This window comes from Sipha flava, unplaced genomic scaffold, assembly GCF_003268045.1.
Source record: "Sipha flava isolate LNK unplaced genomic scaffold, YSA_version1 286_pilon_pilon, whole genome shotgun sequence".
Lineage (NCBI taxonomy): Eukaryota > Metazoa > Arthropoda > Insecta > Hemiptera > Aphididae > Sipha > Sipha flava.
In genome coordinates, this window is record NW_020272954.1 from 83,009 (window position 1) to 91,620 (window position 8,612).

Consider the following 8,612-nt stretch of genomic DNA (forward strand, 5'->3'; position numbering starts at 1 on the left):
AGTAAATTTAATTAAATCATTATATTCTATAACTATATGTATTAATTATTGTACGATAATAAATGATAATAATTTAATATTCATAAGTTTTTAAGTAAAATATTAAAGTTATGAGAATTTTAAATAGCTGAAGTATAATCATTCCCGAAGAATTAAAAAAAAATGAATAATCAATAACCATTATTAATCTATAACATGGTTGATCTAACCATTATTACAATTTTTTAACGAATTATTTATTTATTATACCAAAGGAATCTAAATAATGTATTTAGTTATCGTCAATCAATATTATTTTACATCAAACTTATGGTATTTTTTTGGGCAAAAAATACAAGTATACTAAAACATGTATTTTAGCATAAGTATACTAAAACATATGCTTATTATCAAGGCTCATAACTTATAGCTCTAAAAAAGGTTGTTATAAGCGCTTAAATATGCTCTAAAAAGTATTCATGTAAGCGCTTAAATATGCACTAAAAATACTGAAATATGCAAAAAAAAAACGTTTGTATATAAAAATTATTATTTTATTATTATTATTTATTATATTATTTTATTATTTTAGCTTCTATTATTAAAAAAAAAAAATTAAGTACTGAATTCACGAAACGAACTAGCATGCGTACAATACGAAAAATTGGAAACGACTGCAAAATGTTAATGAAAAATAATCTGTAAATAATCTGAGAATGATGGTATCGGAATATCTAGATAATGATATTGGAATACTCGAATACCTAGAAACTATAAAAATAAAATACTACAGTACAAGCTACAATTACATATATACAATTATAATGGTTTCTTTATCGATGGGATTACGAAGTTTCGGGCGTACACACTCACTACGTCACACGTCGACTAAACTCGTATATAGTTCATCTGATATTATATAAGTTATATGAGAAGAAAAATTAATTAACACGAATTAATTACTAATATGAACAATTAATATGACTATAATTACTTGTTATTTTTAAGAAAAAATGTTTTAGGCTATTAAAAAATATTTTAAAAAAATCAATGATAAAAATCATACAAAAATCCAAAAATAAGCAAAAAAAGCGAAAAAAAGTAAAATAGTACTTATCTTCGAAATATGCAAAAATATGCAACATAAAATTTCGTATCTAGCTTCTTGGTTATCTGAAACAAATTTATAGCTCACATAGGTATCTCTAGGACCTTTCAAAAAAAATATGCAAATGCTAGAAGTAATGAGCCCTGCTTATTACAAACGTATGATGTATAAGACAATAAATAAATAAATACATTTATTTTTTAAAACAACTAGTATCTATACATTATTTTCAAATAATTTTTTTTATAATAGTTATGTTATTGATTTAAACATGTGAGCATTATAAAATAACCTAGAAATATGGGGGATAAGAAATATTGGCAAAATTAGTAAATAACATTGGATTCGTTTAAATAAATTATTTGGTGATATTTGAATGCCTATCATTGAACCTTTTAAGGCGTCATAATATAGTATGAGGTTTCATGTAAGACGATAATTTTTTTGTAAAGGAAAAAAATTAAATTCAAATAAAAGTTAACTCAAATTCAATCCATTAATTTTTGTGTGTACAGGGAAAATAAATTTATTATAATATATCTTTTTCGTTCAATTCAAATTCTAAAGGTTGTTCAAAAGCTCTAATTACAAAATCATATTTTGTTTAAATTTTTAAACAAAAATCCTCTTATTTCTCACATGTCCTCTATAACCATCGTATAATGTATACGAATAGCGTTAAGAATTTTCATATTTTATAAAACAAACAAAATGGACAGTTATTATAATATTATTTTTTAGTGATCATTTCCTTTTTTTTAGTAATTTATGAACTTCAAAGAATTATTTAACTGCGAAAAATGATATTATTCTAAATATTTTTTATCATTATCAATTCCAATTACGCTGCAAAAAAGTAAAAGACGCATCAACCAGGTCCACAGTAAAGTATTTTAATTCCTGTAGTATTGGCATTTTAAATTTACCAACACATTTAACGTTTTTACCTCAATATCATTATTTATTACAATTTCTTTTACACATTCATTTATATGGCTTGAATTTCCTGGAATTTTTCCCGGATCTAAGATATTGGCGAAAGCCAAATCTCCCAAAAAAATGTAATTTTATATATGGCAAAAAAACTATTCAATTATTTTTTATTGATCATCTAAGAATCTTAAACATTTCATCCACCAATAGAGTAATATAAACCATTTAAATCATATAGATTCGGTTATAATTTCTTGTATATATCTTATAACACTTATAATCTAGTCAACATCACTACCATAATGTTAACACTATACACATTTTTTTTTTTATTATTATAACTGCCTTAAATATCTTTATTTGAGTTAAAAAAAAATGTAGACATGGATAAAATAAATAATTATCTATTTCTCAATTTTTTTTTTTTTTTTTTAATTCCATTTATCTAATAAATATTTCTTTTAAATTCCAATTTTTATCTGTTTTTCTTACATTATTAAATATTAATTTTAAAATTAAAATTTTAAACCAATATATTCTGTAGTGGTGATAATACTATTATTTATATAGTTCAAATGTAATAATGAAAACTAATTGAAAAATGTTTGTACAATAATTTGAATTTACAAACTTTGGCAAAGCGTTTTAATCATAAATATGGAAAATAAACAAGTTATCATGATTTTGGCCTAAACCGTTTGTTAGATTGCGCACAGCTTCTGTTAACGCTTAACGGAACTTCTACGTAGAGCAGCATTTCTCAAAGTGTGGGTCGTCAGTCAATTTTTGGTGGGTCACAAACATTTTTTTAATTATATAGATTCCAAGAAATATTTGTTAAATTAATCAGTTAACTTAACGAATTAAATTTATATGCCTGTATACAAGGAACACAAGCAGCCAATATATTTGCGGTTTATGACAAAATTAAAGGTTTTATGAAAAAAACTTACTTTATGGCAAACAACATTTAAAAGCAAAATTATGATTGCTTTGAAACATTTGAAACTTTCATAACTGAAAATGATATAAAAGTAGCTGATGACATAATTAACCATATCAGTTTACATTTAATTTCGTTGAAGGTAATTTTAATTTTTACTTTCTTGAAGAAATGAAAAAATATGAACAAAATAGGTGGGTTGTGAATCTGACTCAGGAAGCTGTATCCACTAGGATATTGACAAGAGTCGATGAAGAACTCATTGATTTATCAGATGATTCATTTTTAAAAATTAAATTTAGCCGCAATAATGTGATTCAGTTTTAGTTGTCATCTCAACAATAATTTCCGATTCTTTCACCAGAAGCTATATAATATTACTCCCATTCTCATCTTTATACATGTGTGAAGTTGGATTTTCGGCAATGGTGGGCATCAAAAACAAACATGGGAACAAGCTAAACTTATGGAACTCTTTATAATTGAAAAATTGAATATAGTTGAAAATAATTAAAATTGACGTCGATGTCAATCAGGGGCGTCATTTAAACTTTTGAAAGGGTGGGGAAACTGTTTAAATTTGCCGACTACATAATAATTAAAAAATTATGGTTACCTATATATTTAAATATTTAATATATATGGACGATAAACTATCAATAAAATATTTTTTGGTAAAAAAACATTTAAGGATTAGTAATGAATAATGATGTCATAAACATAATGATGATAAACATAAAACATGAAACGTTTCAATTTACCCAATTAAATAATAACATTAAAGATAGTAACTAATTTCTTTGCTTATCCGATAGGCCAGTGTTTCCCAACCTTTTTGTAATGGAGACTCACAAATTTACTGCTTGTTGATAACGTGACCCAACTCTCTCCAATACTAAAAAAAAAAAATTAAAATATGCAATAATATAGTATTATAAATAATTATAAATAGTACTGTCTGATGCAACTGGTCGACAGTCGTGACTCATAAAAAATATATCGTGACCCATAGGTTGGAAAACACTGCTATAGGTTATAAGTTACCTATCAATAGGTTTAATGGAATAATAATATAAATGTAATTAAATAAATACTTATAATTTTATTATTTGTATATTTGATATTTTACAGAACTTATTTATAAAAATATAAAATTATATCTCAAATATAATGTACCGTAGTTTAGGGTGAATAGAAACGATTTTATCGGTTTTTTATAGATTATAAGCTCAATTTTTATGGTATATATATTACGAAAACTGTTTTATAAAGATCACATATATAGAAATATATAATACACCAAAAATAAAGTTTATAAGGTTCGCGTAATAACGATTGTCATAAACCGGGGAGGAGCCAGTGTTTTCCAACTTTTAATAAACCGTGAACGTGTATTTAAAAGAGAATATTATCTGAATTCTGAGTATAAAATAATAAATAAAAATTTACTATTTACTGATTTTAGCATTTAACTATCGGACAAAAAATTACCGACTTTTTAAAATTTCTTAGAGTGTGGCTTTTGCCATAGTCTGTTCTCCCCCAAAGGACACCTCTGATGACAATGCTGTTATTAACCATAACAGAAAACAAGCATACATTTCACATACACCTCATTATTAAAAGTACATTCGTAAAAATATATTAATTATACACCTATAAAATACTAAATACCTAATAAAAATGTTTACATATTTATATAGTATAAATTTTGTTTTTTACTTATTTTTGAAAAGTGAAATCATGTGGGTCGCGAAAGATTTTTGGGGGAAATTTGGGTTGCGGTACTTAAAATATTGAGAACCACTGTCCTAGAGAATAGTGCATGTTCGAACACGGCGACTATTTGTAATTACAAACCATCGGCATTGGCTGTACCTAGTAATCGAGCGTCGAGACTTCTACACCTCGAGTGAAACCCATGGACCACGGCGAACCCAATCAACATAGATTTTTATATGCTCAAACCGGATTATTAAATGTACATATAAACGCGGGATATGTTTTGCATTAATACGTTTATCACAATTATTGTGATTCATGTTATCAGTTATCACTTATCATATTTTGTTTTTATATATTTATTATTTAATTATATTAATTTGTATATATTATTATTTGTATAACTTAATAATAATTTAATAAGAACACAATAAATGCAAAATTATAAATTTATTATGAAAATATATTATGAATCAATATATTACTTATCAGATATCCTCCTGGAACAAACGACCAAAGTCATGAAGTAAAAATATTAATTTTAAAACGGTTTATAAAATATTAGCTAAACCGATTTAGTATATATTTGTATATAAACATCTAAAATTGGTTTAAGCTAAACTGTTTTAAATAATTTTAAAACGGTTAAATTTTAAACTGTTGTAACGCTATCATATAAACGTAGTAATTGTTGATAAATAATAAAGTATGGATTAATAATTTATAATTATTGGGTTCAGTGTTGCAGAAATCCCGTTACAACAGCAAATTAAACGCTAAATTCAGTCTAGAATAGATCTCGTCGCCGTCGAAACGAAAGTCGTCTAACGGTAATCGCGCATGGTATTTTATAGTATATCAGTAGAATTTCGCGATAACTTATTTTTAGGGGAAATGAGTATTTTCAAAGACCGTATAACGGTTTCTTTGTTATATACTATGAAACCACTCTTAAGTACTACCGCTTGTAAATTGATGATCAATAATAAATATACATAATATTAAACAAGCAATTTATACTTCATTGATAAATATGAAGATAAGAATTGTTTAGGACTTAACATTACCATGCCATCAATCATATGAGGAAAAAAACTAAATTATGACAATTTAAGTATTCAACACGTCTTTAAAGGATAAAATTCGGATAGCTGTTTTGATATATTATATCTTTTTGATTTTATCAAGCAAGATGTATGTCAACATTTTATTCGAGAAACTAAAGTAAACTAATTTTGGAGTGGACCTTTTCATAGTTACGAGTTGCTGATTCGTTGACTGTTAAGATTTGTAGATCCTTATGTAGTGCATTGTTGGTCATATATCAAGGGACACCAGTTATTTGTCTAAGAAATATGGTCTGGAGAGCTTGTATGGGTCTTATATTAGATGGTTTGGCTTGGCCCCAGATTTGGATACCATTTGATCAAAGGGGGGTAATAATCGTCTTATATATTAATATTTTGTTTTTTAAATTCATAGAAGGAGATAATAATGGACGAAGGAGATGTAGGCGTGTATTAGATTGTTTTCTTTTTTGTTTAGTGCAGGGGTCGGCAACCCGCGGTCCGCGGTCCACATGTGGCACGCGAAGCAATTTTTTATGGCCCGCACAAAGGTGGATAATTTTTGTATTTTATTTTCGTTCAATAAATTTTTCATACAATTTTCAATACTATTAAATTATTTTTTCTTTATAAATAAAATTGTTATTATTATCTAATCGGAGTCGAAGATAATGATGGCTGCATTACTCAGTCATAGGATAAATTAAATATACTTTATATATATATATATTTAATTATTATTATTATTATTATTAATTATTTATAATGTGTTTGTTGCCAATTTTTTCTTGCTTGACGTTTTTTACTAATCAATTCTTTTAAATTATGGGGTAAATAAGTATATTAGTGTGGTTTTATTGGTATATTTAAATTTGTTGGTGAAGAGGTTGAGTCTGTTATCGTTTCTTGGATAGTTGTAATATTTGGCCTCTGGGATTAGACGAAAAACTTAAGTTTAAAATTCTAGTGCAGAACGTTTAATAATTGTAGTTTTGTAATGTAACTGAGATTGTATTAATATGGACGATAAAACGTAATAATTTCAATGAAATACATACATAAACAATTCATTGTCGTAAATCGTCGAACAGTCTGTATAGGGTAAGAACCATTTGCGCACGGTCGTGATCGATCTCTAGTTGCAATTCGTGTAAATATTTAGTTATTTTACGGCACAAGACGTGTGCAGTAATTGGAAAAATTTAAATGGTATGTAAAAAAAAAAAAAAATACGAGGATATGACTATACGTAGTGGTTTGACATAACGTTTTTATTGTTTTGTCTACTAGAAATATTATTGGGGAAAAATGCGATTGGATATTAAAATCGGTAACGGTTTGTAGCGACGCGCGCCACAGCGGCAGAGTTGAATATTCGGTAGGATGCTGTAGGAGCGGGAAAGGATTCGTCAATAAATCGTTCGAGAACACAGTGTATGGAAAGTATATATTATACGAGTTTTGAAATTTTTTTTTATATTATTTTAAAGTTTTCCTGGTATTGAATCAAGCTTATGTAGGTCGATTTGAGTTTTTATAATTTGTTTATCAGATATTGATTCATTGGTCAACTAGTTAAGTTACTAGCAGACTTGGGTAATATTCCGAACACAATATTTGGAATACTGTATTCAGAATACTTTTTAAGTATTTCGAATACTTTTTAAATACTTTTTTTGAAAGTATTCAATAAAGTATTTTGAATACTTACAACGAGTATTCTGAATACTGTATTTCGAATACCATCAAATCACAGTGGTGTATTTGGGGGGGCGATGGGGGCAACCCCCCCCCCCCCCCGAGAATTTTTAGACCAAGACAATTTTTATGTAAGTAATGTGTATTTTATTAAGAAACAAAAATTATGATTTATTTTATAGTATTACTACATTTGAAAACGTTTCAAATTTTACACTTATTTAAATAACGCAAAACGCTAAATTTTTCATAACGTTTTAATTGTCAATAACAGTAAACGAAAAATTTTTAAACGTTTAAAAAAAAGCATTTAAAAATGCTTAAATTGAATAACGTTTAAATTATTTATAGCGTTAATCGCTCAATTGCTTATAACGTCTATATGTCCCATAACGATAAATAATATATATTATTTTGATTGAAGACCCAGTCCATACTTTGTGAAAAATTAGATAAAACACAAGCGAAACTTTCAAAACACAGATAGGTGTTAAAAAAGAACTACACAAAATACTATTTTAAGTGGATCCGGCATTAGATTAAAAAAAAAAAAAAAACCACAAATATTAAGGATTCACCTGATATAAATATTACCAAAAATTTTACTTGTAAATTTTGAGCCTGAATTAAAGAAAAAATTTGAGTCTCCTCCCCCTAGAAGTAAGTCTAAATACGCCTCTGTCAAATCATCTCTTTTTTAAATAATTTTATTACTTCTCCATCATATCTTGTATAAGCTAATATTTATTATTATATACAGGTATTTATTATTGTTGTAAACCATAAACTATAACAGTTATGTATTACAAATATACAATAAAATAACATATATTTAGTCTACAATTTCAAATATTTCTGTTGAGTGGACATCTATTATTTTTATAGTATGAAAACTAGAAGTATTTTAAAAGTATTCAGAATATTTTTGAAGTATTCTAAATAATGTATCGGAATACAATTTGTATAAAGTATTTGAATACATATTCGGTATACTATTTTTTGTAAGTATTCGAATATTTATTTTAAATACTTTTAAAAAGCATTTTACCTAAGTCTGGTTACTAGGTTTAAATTTCTTAAATTGCCTCTAGTTTTCTCTATTTAATGATATTATTTTCCAGTCCTCTCTGGGTCTTACTCTTTCTGTATCTTTTCTTATCCA